Source organism: Rissa tridactyla, chromosome 9, assembly GCF_028500815.1.
Source record: "Rissa tridactyla isolate bRisTri1 chromosome 9, bRisTri1.patW.cur.20221130, whole genome shotgun sequence".
In the NCBI taxonomy this organism is placed as follows: domain Eukaryota; kingdom Metazoa; phylum Chordata; class Aves; order Charadriiformes; family Laridae; genus Rissa; species Rissa tridactyla.
In genome coordinates, this window is record NC_071474.1 from 35516264 (window position 1) to 35531702 (window position 15439).

Below are 15439 nucleotides of genomic sequence, written 5' to 3' on the forward strand. Positions count from 1 at the left end.
GGTGCCAAGACATTAGGAAAAATTGTATGTTTTTGTCTGTCTGTGACACATCTGCACAAATGCACTCCAACTTGTTTTCAGCTACAATGGGAACTGAAGGTGCTAATTATTGTCTTACAGTATGGGGGTGTCAGACTGTGAGTTCAGCAACACTAGTGTAAAAGTGAGGAACTCACTGGGGTACAGATTATGTCAGGATCAAGTTCTGTACCTTTCAGTGTGTCCTGAAAACAAACCACCTCTGACTACTGCTGGCTTGCTTTTTTCAGACTCCATAAATTATTGTACAGTGGCAGGACATAACTCAAAGCTTTGTACTCTCTATCTTGCTATTAATTGCTAGCAACAAAGACATTCACCACAACATACACAGTAAGATGAACAAATAATTGTGCAACTATTTCCTAAGCAATACTTCCTTACCACCACTAAGGGACAGTGTTTCCTACAATTTCCTAAAATTGCAAGTTCAGTTTTAATTAGCAATGGTTAATGCCTCCTTTTAGTGCTTGAAGTGTTTTATATTCTATGCTATGTTTGTTTAAGAAGTTACTTCTTCACGACACAGTGAATTACAGGCCCATTTATTGTACTTTCACTACCACCAGCAGGCTACACTAATAAATCAAACAAGCGTATTAGTGAAGGTAATTCCTTCTATGAACTTATAAGCCTAAAAGGATGGCTAGTCTGAAATAACTGGTTTACAGTCAGGTTCCAATCAAAAGGCATAAATTGCTTTGCAAAACACATCCCTTTTTGCATATTAATTTAGTTTAAAATACATAATTTGTATCTGAGAAAACCTTATAAACTGTCCTCATCTGTGTTGGCAATTCAAATATGGGTAAATCTGCAACCTGCTACTCTTTGATAGGTACTGAGTGTTTCCATTTATACCATTGACTTCACTCAGAGAGAAGATAGTGTCTGCTATATTCCAAAGCAAAACTTCACTAGCGGTCCCATTTCTTCAGGCATGTTTTGTGCTCTGGAAAATAGTTTAATCAACTTGAAAGACTCCACTAAGCCTGGGTGCCAGACTCTGGGTACCTTCTCTCAATCTCCGTTTTTGAAAAATACTCTGAAAGTCCTACTCTCACCAGAAAGTAATTCATATACTATAAGGCTGTGGCTTATTTACAAAAGGCGAAGCTTTTATAGGACAATATAGCAGAGATACCTGGTTATCCTTACTTTCACACTCATGCAACTAGAAATGTCCATGAAGCAGCTGTTACAGTCATAACATATGACTGTATCAAGCTCAGTGCTGTATGATTTCAAGACCATATTCCAACATCTTTTTTGGTGTGTCAAACATTCAAAGACATTCAAATTTGTTGGCTACAAGATTAGCAGCTGTACAATCAAGCTGATACTGTAGCTGCACAACCAAAATCCATTCTCCCTGGCATCTCTTCAGTGAGAGAAAGCACAAGGCACATCATATCCAATCAATAAAGAGCAATTAAAAAGTAAAAAAATAATAATCTTGAGTCCTGTGAACAGAAGGCTGTCCAAATTCAGTACTCTGCTGAATAGTACATCTAACCTTATCTACACAGATAATGGAGTGCAATTAGCCCCCACTGGTGCTAGGAAGAGACAGTGGCATAGCCAAGCAACAGATATTTTTACTACCCACCATCTAACCCTGCCCTGTAATTAACTGCAGAGCCCCGTAGATTTCTGCCTGATTAGCTGTTTCAACTAACGAGAGGCTCCAGACTCAGCAAGCACGAAGCCTGAATTACCTGCCATTCATGGACTGGCCTTTGTGACTGCACAGAGCAAATCACAGGTGCAGAACTGCGCTGCAGAAGGGACACAAAGAGGAAAAGGGGGCCCACATACAAACTGTGCACAGCTCCTCCGACTTCAGTCACACATATTGAATGTTTTGGATGGTTACACACATGGGAGCAAAACCTGGCAGTTCCTGTATGGTCATTACCCAAGATATAAAATGTTTGACTTTTAATTAAGATCTACAATATCAATGTCACAAAACGAGTCTGAAATTACAAGAGCAGGGGCTGATCTGATTGTAAAAAGCTCAGCTATTCAATTGAAGGCCAATGCTCGGTCATAACCAGAGAAAAGTTGAGGTCAGGAGTCCAAGTTCAGGAGTGGAGAAAATAAGAAGCTGAAGGAAACATTATATCCTCCAATAATCCTTGCAGGAGATATGATTTCAGCATGAAAGGATGCAGTCCAGCTTTAAAGTTTCCAAGCAAAAATCATTCTACTATAACTCCACTGTGAGATAAAAGCAGACATGCGATCTACTAATACTGGCCTCTTTCACTGGTGTTTTTATTGGTGCTGCCCTCCATATTAAAGAAAACAAACACTCTGCTTTTAATATTAAAGATAACTCCAACAGGTCTGCTTTGGAGAACCTTTCTGTGTTAATCCATTCCTTGTAATACAGTTAGCCTTGTGTAAATTTGGAAGGTGGCCTGTAAAAGGAAAAGCAAACAGAGGATTGGCTCTTTTTAAAACTTTTACCCAGCTTTTGGGTTTTTTTGTTTGGGTGTTGTTTTTTTTTAATATCAGCTTCTTCTCCTTTCTCTTTTAAAGGGTCGTGTCAGAAGAATAAATAAGGCTGTGACCTCATATGTGGATCTCCCATTTCTTAACTGAGGAAGAGGGAGATTTGGGTTCTCCTGAGATCTGAAATACCTGAAGGAATGCATAAATACATGAAATACCATGTTTATGGAGTAAAAATATCACTTAGTTGTTGTACACCTAGACGAAACTCAGGAGACAGTGTCTGTTGTAATTCTACTCTGAGCCTGATGGGTACCTCCACGCAAAGCATTTCCTCTTAGTGTGTCTCAGTTTCTCCATTTCTAAAAAAGATAACCTGAAAAGTACACGAGTTTTAAAGTTCCTTCAGATAAGACAGTGCACTATAACAGTAGTGCCAGCCATGAAATCACCAGATGAGCTACTGTATGACGCCTCTCCTTGTCAGCAGGGCTCCCCGTCATCAGATGGGACATGTACATTTTCGCAGTGCAACATATATCACTGAGTTGCTGGAACTCCTGCTCCCTTCTCCCTCTTCATAATGTGGCTGGATTCAAACGGAAAGGATTTTTAAGGATGCTACAACAGTAATAATTTTGCTGTCAGCTAATCAAAAACTGTGGTACAGCAGCACCAAAAAGCAATCAATTGCTGACATTAATGAGGTCAAGTAAACCGAAGTGAAATTTTCCTGCCCACTTCCACTAGCCATGAATTTGGCCTTGCAAAACATCTGATGATCAACCACTGGTATGATATTTTTATTTCTGAATGCACAGAAGAGGGTGGGGCTCTTTGGTGATAGAATCAGTAGGGAATTCTCCCCTTACAAAGCAAGATGAATACACTGAGTGATAAAACACTTCTGTTACTGATACAATTCTGCTAACAGTTTAAGTTATTGCATGTTATAGAATAATGAACAGAAAACCAGGAAGTCTTGTGAACAATAACGGGTGCCAGTGTCAACAGAAAAATAAGGTGTATTTGCTGAAACAGAAGTTAGAAATATCTTCCTTTCTCTCTTTGGTGTGTGTCTGTCAGCTGCTTATAGCAATGGACTACATCATGTACATCAGTTCTTGCTGATGAATACTTGGATGAGCTGGAGTGAGATAGGATACTGTTGACCTGATTGTTTCTGCAACTAAAATAGGTCACACATAACTTTGCAACATTAATAACATCCAGATTGCAGTTTTCCACAATGGAGTCCTCATGTACTGCCTGAGGACAGAGTTTTACACTATGTATTTGCCCGTTATGACAACAATCTGGGAAGAAGGCAAAGAATTGAAAAATGGAAATGTTGAGGAAACCACCTCCTCTTCGGTTTAGAGCACCACAGTTGCTGCCCCAAACCGTATCCTCCTACAGGAGGGAGACATTGGCCTTGGTAATTAGCCAGACATCAAAACCTTCCTAGGGAATTCCTCCTCCTGAGAGGCACACGCAGATCAGAAGAGGACAGGCTGTCTAAACACAGCGAGCCTCCTCTCCCTTGCCGGGTTATTTTCTTTCTCCCTAGGGGAGCTCCAGCCAGGGGAAACTCCAGCTTTAATAGAAAGTGGATTGGTTTCCTCCCTGTTTTTATAGCAAGAACAAGCTACAAAGGCACCCTTTTAATAACGTCCAGTTCTTCCAAGTCAAGTTCTCTGCAGTACTGAAGCATTTGAAACTTCAGTTCTGCTTTCACTGCAGTTTTATCTAGCGACTGTATTTCTAACATAACCGGAACAGTGGTACCCCAATCTGAAGTGTAGTGATGTCAAATACCAAAGACATTTCATGACCCTTAATTCTCTGCTCATTCCAAGGAAATGTTGAGATCCTCACTCACAAACAAAACAGTGTATATGTTCAACTATATGTCACTAGAGACCCATTCTGGGCTTCCCAACTCCAGGAGAGACAGGGATCCAAAGGAACTCACTTCCTCAGAGTCGGGGTCTAGACAGCTGGTTGCTGAACTCCTGTCCACTGCAGCTCAGATGCCATGCCTAACGGTACTTATAGGGAAATTGTAACAGCATTAAATATCAAAATTGGATTACACTTGGACACACGCTGGCAAAATATTTGCAATGAGTTCACAATAGCTGGAGATTGGCCACATCCACATAATATTCCTGAAGTTGGATAAAATTTAACAGCAGTAAATTAGGAAACTTTGCCAACTCCAAAGCACTACCTCAAACTTGGGCCAAAACGATGCACTGGCACTCAAATGCTCTTTTTCCATTCTGCCAAACGCTGTTGACCAGATAAGAAGAGCTGGGCTGTGGACCACAGGGATGGGGATGGTGTTGCTAGAGAAGGCTGGACTTTGGAAAAGAGCCTTTGTGGCAAAAACTAAAGAAGCTGCAATCAAAAACTAAAATGCTTGCAGAGCTCTGTGTAGAGTGCAAAGGAGTGGGGCTGCTGGGGCATCTGCAAGTCTCAGCTGAAGAGCACCCTGGACAATGGATGTTGCTCAGAATCTGTTTCTGCTGAGCTCTCCTTACCCACCACTCTGTATTCCTCACTGAAATACCTACAGAGGAAAATGGGAAAGTGAATTGTTACGGTACATAAAAACATTCCTTCCAGAGAGATATTTGGAGCACGATGGGAGGTGGGGGTGGGGGGAGGAGGAGACAGAAAGAACAAAAAAGTTTTAAAGGGGAGACATAAGCTGTTGGCACCTATGTCTTTTGTCAGATCTCAGCCCTAGTGCCTATGGAGCTACACTATGAAATTTGTATTTATCTCACAGACCTCTGTGAGGCTGTTTATACATGACAGTGCTCCCCCCAAGCAATTACACATTGCCCTGCTTGGTCCACTGGAACCCCACAAAATCACAAGACTGCACACAACCCCTCTGGAGGAGTAGCACAGCCTTGCAAGAACCCTTCTCTCTACTTCAGGATTATTCAATGTGATATTTAAAAGATTTTCCCCATCTCCTAGAAGTGAAGGGGGGAGGATCTGTCTGATTGTATCTGTGACCCTGGCAACTCTTCACAAGCAGAGACAGCTGAGTCACTAATATTTAGAAAAATAACATAATTGACTGTATTCAGCCCTGTGGAGGACCCCTGCTGGGTATTCACAGTTAAACATTAGCAACTCGGTCATTTCTGGCAGCCTTTGTGAAGGGCTGCCAGGGCTGTAGATTCAATTAGATGACCTCCGACAAACCAATTTCCACTGCAAATATCTTTAAAAAAATACATTAAATCCCCAATAAATACAGTGAAATTGGAGGAGACAGCCCTTCCTACCTCATTGAATGTCCCACATCACCCTATGGCCCCAGCTAGATGTCTTGCCTGGATGTTATGCATGCACAGGCTCTATTATCACCACTGCCTAATGTGATTTAGCACTGTCTGCAGATTGCACTCTTTAAATCTGAGAATGTGACACTGTCGCGGTTGGATGCAGATTAGGATACAAAATTATGTTGAAAAGGTAAAAACATTTGCATGTATCTTTCTTTTCCCTTTCATCGGGCAGGGGTGACTACTCTTTTACCACTACTGTTTTATCCTCAGACAGCTTTTTTTTCATTACTAGCCATTGAATTATTTTGATGTAAGAGGAACTAAGATGAATTGCCAGATCATCCAGTACAAAACACTGCAGCAGTGCATTACACTGAGTTGGAATTTTTACTTTCTTCTCAGTAATCTACACTAAAAATGATTAATGTACCGCTAAGGCAACTAGAAATGAGATTTTTAAATTATGTTTTATAAATAGGGTTTTATGACAAGCCCTGCAATAAAACAACCAATGTGGACGCTATTTGTTAACACTATCATAATGAAATCAGTTAACACCTTAATTACACCTTGTAATTGCTACTCATAATGTATAAGATATTTCTAATTCAGCTTTTAAACACCCCAATTGTATAAGTTCCTGTCTATCTCCTCAGACTACAGGATTTCATTTCAGTCAACATATTCTGCCCTGGTAAATAGGTTCTTGGCTCAACTTTTTTGTTTGCTTTTTTTCTATCCTAAATAATTCTGAACAGCTACCAAACCCTTACCTTTCTTGCACACATCAATGTTTGAGGAAACATAAAGAAATAGAGCAGTACTAGATTCTCAAGATGTCCCTCCAGAGAGAAGCTTAACAAAACAATGTTTTAAAATAATATATCCCATTGTTTGGGTTACACTAAGATGCAAATTCAACAGCAAAAAATCATAACAGGATAATAGCTATTTTGAAATGATTATCCAGAGAGGCACCAATCAGCATTTTCTCAAATGACATTGTAATTATTCTTTGTACATGGTGCAAAATAATATACTAAGTGTATTTATAGAGAGGAAACTTTTCTTTACATATAGTGTAAACTGGTATATGGAACAGAGACACTGCATGGAGTTTGGTCTGATTTTTTTTTTCTCAATGTTCCCTGCTGAGCAGTGCCACAATTAATCAAGCTTTCTAGGTTTTAGTTAATTGCTGGACCCCAATAAATTGGTTTGTACTGGCACTGGTCCAGGTCTGATAATTTCACAGCCTTGGAAACTGCTGCATGTTCACACAAGAACCTTGCAAGCAGGGAGCTGGGATAAAAAGAATAAAAGAAACTCTTGTTCTGTGAGGTTCCATTAATACTTAAAAAGCCAGCCCACTAGCAACAGTGTCTTCACTGTTTGTTTTTCTCCATGTGTTTTGTACTGATGTTTTTAATGATTAAAGGAAATCCCCCCTCTTTCCTTACTTTAAACTTTTTTCTGTCGATAGTTATTCTCAAAGAGCCATTTCTAATTTCACCAGTATTCTCTTGGAAATTTGCACTGTTCCCATCCTCTGCTAGAAATTCATTGTGGCTTTTTGAGACAGCTCAGCTGTTTTTTCCCTCTCTCTACAATTTTATTCATGTGAAAGGATCACCATTTTCTGGTGAAGAAAAGTTCAAGACTGTCTTTATGAAGTAGACAAGAGAGACAAGTGGCCCCACTGTCTGGCCTAACTCAGTGCTGGTGAGTGCCCCTCACGGTCAGTCAGGTGCTGCAAGACAGAGGACAACATGGCTTTTCCTAAGTATGCAGTCACAATCACACAGACTGGCGTCACAGCTGAGTGCAAGTCAATGCATTAGGGTCTGTTATGAGTAAATACACCATGTTGTTATCAATACTAAAGACAGGTCCACAGCTATTAGTTCATTTTACAACTGGGCTCAGTTACATGAAGGACTTTGCGTCCTCAGCTCTCGCTGGTAGCAATGGGATTTGCAAGTGCTCAGCCCTGGCAGGCTCTGGCTCCATGCTGGCACACATTTGACTTTGTTCTCCCTAGAGAAGGCTCATTTGGCAAGTTCAGTTTTACTAATGGGTTTCAAAAGCATTCTCACACCAGCAAGCTTCTAAGCAAAAGAATTACATAATACCCGAGGTGTTCGGTAACCTCGTTGTTATTGTCTTTGGCTCACCAGGGCGAGATTAGCAGCACTAATCACAGTTTTATAAAAGTATATTTGAATTGCAATTGGAGCCTCATTCAGTCTGCCTTGACTCCTTCTTTCATGCCCTGGAAGACAGGACTGACTGGGTTTATCTGGTGGATCTCAGCTGTAAAGAAATGCCTCAGCAAGTGGACCTTTATCATGGTATGATCAATCTGTAAGATTTGTTACTGCTTTTCTCACACATAACTATATCCTCAGCAAGTGCAAATCACTGTGATTCTTTTGAACTCCTGCAAATTTCTACCAATTGTGATTCTAGTCAACAATTCCAGTGGCAGGGGAAAACGTCTGTTGTTTTTATGTGAACTACACCACCTTCTGCTGTTTCCAAGAATGCGTGGTACTGAAAAAACAATGAAGATGAAGCTCCTCCCAGAACTCTGAAAGAATCACTTATAAGGATTGTTTGATGCTGCTTTTCACTTGCTGGAAATAGTCACCAAGATGCTATTGCATGCTATATAGTATTACCCGTATGGTAGAAGCAGTAACTATGTTCTGCAGCTTTCCTGCCCACAAAATGCTGTCCATACAGGAGTTGTAGATGAGAGTTTGGACTGAAGATTTGGACTTGATATCTTCAGAAAAAACATGCCCCTTCCAGTTTCCTCAAATATGTGGCATCAACTAGGGATTTAGAGCTCTGTTTTCAACTACTTTACTGATGTTATGCCTCCAACACCCATTACATTTCAATACGTGATTAAATAATGCAAAAGAAATTCATTAACGGCTAAATAATAACTTTTTTTTTTAAAAAAGGTAAATTAGATGGATTAACATACAAAGGGCATAAATTAGAAATCAGTGGTTTCTGTCCAAGATTATAATGCACCATTGACAGTAAGATGTACCTAGTCAAGAATTTCCAAATTGGAAATTCAACTATCCGGATAAGAAGGTACAAGGAAAGACAGGACAGACAGGAAAACTTTCTGGGAATGTCACGAAGATCAGCCCTTTCACAATTTTATTGTAGTTTGTGTAGGTTCCTTGGGCTTTTTTGAAAGTTTGAATAATAATTGCTTCGTCTTGGGGATGACATTTCAATACTATTTCATGCTCAGTAAACCACTGAGTACTGGTGTTTTGACGTACCATGGTGAAGCTTATGCAGTTCATGAATATAAAAAAATACTGTATTCCTACAAATTTTCTTGCAGGCTTTCTTTGACATTACAGGTATGAGAATTATAGGATCACAATTACAGCTGCGCACACACTGTGGTGGTGATAGGTATTTTGTAAATATCTGGAATGGGTTGGATTGGATTGGATTGGATTGGATTGGATTGGATTGGAAACAGCTGCAGATGAGCACTTTGAAATCAATAAAAAATTCAGGAGGGCCTCATGTCTGAGTGCATGTATATATATTCTATACCTATACATTGGTATTCTTGACATCCCACCTAGCGAAGCACCATTTGCTTTAGGACAGAATGAAAAACTGTGTGGTTCCCTTCTCCTGCATTTTCATGTTTAACTGGCAGCTCTTGTGACTCTCTTCTTACATGTGTATTTGGAAGTGATATTTAGAGACATATATTTTATTTGCATTTTTTGATGGAACAATGAAAGATTTTCAGGTACTCTTCAGTCTCAGTTGAGTATCTCCACACCAAGATAATGAGGAATTGGGCTGCAGTTTGACATTTTATGTAATGTTGCTCTTGTTGTTTAGCAAACTGTATCGAAATCTCAGATTCATTACGTCCATCTGTCTCACTGCTAAATAAGTAAATTAATTTCTAGTGCTAGAGGACTGAAACCCCACCGCAGATGAAGTCAGTGCTACAGAATGAACAGAAGGGTGGAGAATGCTCATGACCGTCCTATGCCATAATCACAAAATCATGCACATCTGAAGCCCTTTTTGTTTAATAGTATATGTGAAGACTGCTTGATGAACATCCAGATTGTATTCCCAATATGATAGTTGGAGGGCTGATCCAAACCACAAAAAGTAATTTAGAGATTTTTATAAAATCCTGTGAATAATATTCAGCAACTTAAGATACATTTTCCAAAGGGCTCCACTGAATTTATAGGAATGCAAAAAACAACGGAATTCATTAGTTTGAGAACATCCTTTCATACTTTTTCAGAAGTGAAAATTTGACCATAGATGATAATCTTTTTTTCCTGGAAGCAAAGGGAAAAAAAAAAAGGGAGGTAAGCGAAATTTGTGTCATGTGTCAAAGCTCATCTCTCAAAGCTCAATGTCTGTTCCAATTAAGAAAACTCCACATGGTGTATAAACATGTTAGCATTGGCACTTTTATCCTGTTTTTTTTTCCCCTCACAAGCACTGAGAAATAATAGCAGAATACCTACATACTGCTCAGTCACTGGGAGGCACAGCACAAGGAGATGGACTTCTACTGTGAGTGTCACGGTTTATTAGCTGCTTAACTTCCATTATTTTTAATAAGAATTACACAGCTAAATCTCTGTGCTCTTAAAAACTTAGGGGATCCTTGAGTCTCTAATGCCCACTACCAGGAGCAATTCTTTCCTCTCCAGACACCAGGACACAGAGAACATTCAAGCAGTGAGTTCTGCTTGGCAGCCTGAAGGGTAACAACTACGTATTTGATGCTTCTCTGGAGCTCTCTGTGTCACATGTGTGCAGCAGCCCCAAAATTCACAACTTGCAATATCAGCACATTGCTGAGCAAGAGCACAGGGCAAGGTGTTTGCTAAGTAGCATCAGTGCTGTGGTCTAAGGGGAGTCAGACAGACTCCCTAACATGGGGCTATATTAGCTGGGAGACAAGGCACAGCATAACGGGCTGTGGCAAGACACAAAGAGCATTGGATTTTAATTGTATTTACTCCTCAGTGGTACTTAGGCAGAGCTGGGAGAAGAGGAAGAGCTTGGGCACGGGTGCAGCACTACCAGGATCCACGGGCGCTGGCAAACCGGCAAGCTCAGCAAGGGTCACCCACCAGGAGGCCACCTGTGAAGATTTCATTCATGCAGAATGTCCAGCATGTGTCACATTACCCATTGACCTAACAACCGTAATGCTTGTTGCGACGCTATGCCATGTGAAGATGTATGACAAGAAACAGAGGCTTTTGTATGACCAAGAACACAACCAAGAAAGCAGCAGACTCTGACAATTTTAAACTGCAACATCGCTCAAGAGCCCTCAGGGACATCCCAGCAACTGGCGAACAGCACAGCCTGAGCAGCAGGATCAGGACTAGGAGTAAGACTAAGGCATCCTGCCCTTGGCAGTCTGAGTTCCCATCATGTTGCCCATTCAGTGAGACCCAAGCCCTCACCTGAGAGAAAGGCTCTTTCAGCCGATTCTCTACAATCTAAACTTGCCCATGAGTGGGAAAAGGGCTCCATTTTTTATATTTCTATGTTTAGGAAAGGTCTTGCACCTTACACAGTCTCTCCAGAGACATTCAGACACCATCATCTTCTGAAACAGTCTTACAGAATGCAGTGGAAAATGCTGGCATCTATAGCAACTTTCCCAAGGCACTCTTCAGGCCAAATAAGGAATTTCTTTTCAAAGAATCTTTCTGCAAAAGAATTCGGGTCACAGAGTCTATAGAAAATATTTCATTTCTAATTACGACTACACTGACTATGCGTAAAGAGCACTGCAACAATTACTGTTGTCTTTACACACACTGTACTTTGTATCAGCACAGAGAAGGAAATACATGTGATGAATGCTGTCTAGAGGAAGTTTGACAGAGGGAGGTAGCTGTGCTGGGTAAGTTGTTCTGGAGGATGTCTACACAGTAAAACCGAGCTCTGCCCAGGCCCAAAGCTGCACCTACCAAAGTCATGTAGATACTATAAACCCAAACTATCAAGCCTGCCTGCAGAGACCTGTGGATTCTTACTAACAAAGATTTGCAATCTCTTTTCTTTTCTAGACAGAATTACAATTTCTGTATATGGTTTTGAGTAACACTGAAAGAAACAGATACTCACATGCTGTAAGCCTTCTGGGAATGACACCATACACATGTTCACTTTGACCACTGTTATCCATAAAGAGAATTACAATCAAAAACAGAACAAAAGCCTCACAGATTAGAGACCCAGCACAGAGAACCCAGCCTTCATCCAACTGCAGTAATACAGGAATTCAGAAAATCAAAACATTCTACTGGAATTTGGACAGCCCGTGCAATGCCCCTTTTCTATAAAGAAATGCATTTTAATGATGTTACTAAGGTCACTTTAGTATCTTATTAACTATTCTGAAATCTGATGCCATACCAATTTAGCTCTAACATTGTAGGGTATGGATTGCTTTTTGATTTGGAAGAAAAACTACCACGTGCAGAGTCACCAGCACAACTTTAGCCTCCTGAAAGGACAGCAGGACAGAAGTGCAGAGCTTCACTTATAATTGCTGCACTAAATCCAAGAAACATCCCTGATGATGCAATCAGTTTAAATTTAGAGCTGTCAAGGGATGTACACAATCTACTGCATCTTGCTGAACTGTTCAGTAACAAACTCCTTTCCTTTCACAGTATGGTCTTTATTTCACTTGACTTCATTTACCTTCGGTGTTACATCCTTCATGTCTACATTTCCTTGTGGTGTCTGAGCTCAATTTCTGAGACAAAATCAGTGGCACTGGTGAAGTGGTATGAGGGTAAGATTTACTACTACCCCCACAACCAGTGGGCTCCCAGATAGCCAAAGGCAGCTCCTACGAAAGTCCCTCCACCCTATGTCGATGTCAGTGGGAGGACTGGCTTGGGTCTAGTGCTCTTTGCAGAATGCAACAAGGTTGGTTCAGTCGTAGATCTGAGTGCATGTTAGTCATATGCAATTTATCTCACAGGCTGAGCCCGCGCAGTCTAACCCAGCACAACATCTAAAGGAACAATATTACTACAGCACTACAATTTAGAACCATGGGTGTACACGCTTAACTCTTCTCTCCATAAGCATGGGTACACCTCTGCAGGATCAGAGCTTCCACAGCTCAGATTCTCTGCCTTCAAGTGCAAATTACTACCATATTTCTGATTCAGAGTTACCATTTGTTTTTCCATTTGCCCATCCCGATTTCACACAGTGGCTCTTCCAAAACTATCAGCCTGCAGCAGTAGCCACCACATTCAGGACTGACAGCTTTAAGTGATGATTCTTTCTTAGGAACATGGATTACTCCCTGTAAGGCAGAGAGTGGAAGAGTGACACAGAAGTAGGCATGGAGCAGTGTTTTCAAAATGCTTAGCTCCAGAATGCAGTTTCTTTCTCTTTTCCTTTTTCATTGTCAAGAGATACAAAGTCACATTTTACTAACACACAGCCCTGGTTACTCATGAAGTCACACTGCAAAACCCTTAGCAAGTCAACTGTTCTTTCCTCATGCTAATATGAGGTTTCACCATACACTGTATTTTCAATATTTTGTCCAGCTGAGATACAATGGAAGAAATGAAAGTTCTGCTTGATTTTCAACCTTCTGAAAATATCTACCAAGCCTGGGAGGTGTATGACCTCCCAGCAGTGCTCCCTAAACACCCTGGTCCCAAACTAGGGGAAATAGGTTGTAATTTGTTTCTCCACATGATGTCTTTTCATACCTCACCCCTTTTCTCAGATCATTTGTCAAGGGTTCACTGATCTCTTCTTATTAGTTACAGGGGCTACAACAAGACAGAAAAAGAATGTTTGACCAAGCATATAATGTCATGAGTCATGGGTTTAATTTAGTTCCACCAGAATCTCAATGTGACCTTGAAACCTTCTAACACAATAAATCAGACCAGAGGGTATCAGCAGAGGGTGTCTGACAAATCCCAGTGGACGCTAACTCCATCGGGTCTGCTCTGGAGGGCACCCCGCGTGTGAAAAGCCCATTAAAGAGCCATGTCGGTGTAGAGTCCTCTCTAAGAAAACCGCCCGTGGGGCTCGGTGACCGAGGAGGGAGCTATGTCCGGAGCGGGTTGCGTTCACACAGCCCGCAGCTCTGTTTGAAGGCACCGGAGCAAGGTCGCACCCGCCCGGCCGCGGGTCCCGGCGGCCCGCAGGTGGTTCCAGCACAGCAGGAGGGGAGACGGGAGGGCGGGCGCCGGACCCCCGAGCTGGAGACCCCCGTCGCCCCCGCCCACCCCGGCTCCCCACAGCAGAGCAAACTCCACCCCAGGCCGTGTCAGTCACGCTGGTGTGCCGGGCGGCGGGAGCGGGGCGCGGGAGAGGAGGGGGCCGGGGCGGGAGGCGGACCGCTCCACTCCTCCTCCCGCCGCCGCTCCAGAGCCGGCGGGGCTGCGGGGCAGGACCCGCCGCCGAGCATCCTCCGGCCGCGGGGCCTCGCTGCGCTCCCCGCTGGGGCAGGAGGCGGTGGCAGGTGTCCCCGGCCGGGCAGCCCGGGACCTTCCAGAGCGCCCGCCCCGCAGCGTCCCCGGAGCTCGGGCTTAGCGGATTCCTCCCCCGCCGCTCCCGTCCATCTGTCGGGGATCGGGGGACCCCGTCGGATCCCTGCTTGCTCCCTCACCACTGCCACTGCGGGAGCAAAGGGGAGACCTAAAAGCTCGGCCGAGCCGCGGGAGAAGATTATGGCAACGTGACTGGGAAGCGGAGCCGCCTGGCCGGAGCCCTCCCGTAGCCCGGCGGAGCGGAGAGAGCGGCGCGGCGCGGCTCTCCCAGCCGAAGCCGCTATTCGCAGGCGGTCTCCAGGGCCCGCGGCTGAGCGGAGCGGCCTCCAGCCCTGCCCCAGGTTTGTGAGCTTTTCTTTCCTAGGCAAGACCCCGGGCAAGGCGCGGTCCCGCTGCCCGGAGCTGCGCCCGCGGGCGCGGACCCTGCCGCGGGGGCTGGGATACGGGGCGCCTCCCCTGCTTCCAGTCTGGCTTACTTCGCTCAGCAGAGGGCAGGGGCCGGCCGACGTCCTGCCGCCCCCTCGGTGGCACCGCCGGCACCTGGTCGGGCCCCGCCGTGCGCGCTGCGGCTCCGCTCCCGGGGCCCCAGAGTGGGACCGGGACTCCCCCGACGGCAGCCCACGACCGAACCTTCCCTGCCGGCCCCGGGCGGGGCTGCGGGGCGCTCCCCGGGCTCGGCGCCCAGGGAACGAGTGTTGTCTTAGAGCGGCGAGAGCCAGGAGCCTCTGGCCACGGCTCACTTGGAGACTCGCCTACTTAAAAACACCCCCCCGACGGTAAAAGTGCAGGCTTGCAGCAAGGCTTGCGGGAATCAAAGCCTCGGGGAGAGCGGAGGGAGATGCGGCCCCCGCTCCGTGTGATGGAGGGGAACGCCGGCCCCTCCTGCAGGGTGGGCTTCGCTCCCGGCCCCGCTCCCGGCCCCGCCGGCAGGACCCCCGGCTGCTGCCTCTGGTAGCACCGCTTGTTGTACAGCGTCTTCCAGATAGTCTCAGTCCTGCCCTTTTTTTTATTTATTTTGCATTAATCGTAAAACGTGGCGAGGCC

General features: G+C 43.8%; 1 protein-coding gene across 3 annotated transcripts in view; it reads left to right on the plus strand.

Moving 5' to 3' along the window:
* The first annotated feature begins 14281 nt into the window (after nucleotides 1–14281).
* Nucleotides 14282–15439, plus strand: part of CHRDL1 (chordin like 1) — a 44557-nt gene continuing 43399 nt past the window's right edge. For all 3 annotated transcript variants that reach the window (XM_054215326.1, XM_054215327.1, XM_054215328.1), the window contains exon 1: nucleotides 14282–14736. The gene's annotated coding sequence lies outside the window, so the exon portion shown is untranslated. The remainder of the gene's footprint in view (nucleotides 14737–15439) is intronic.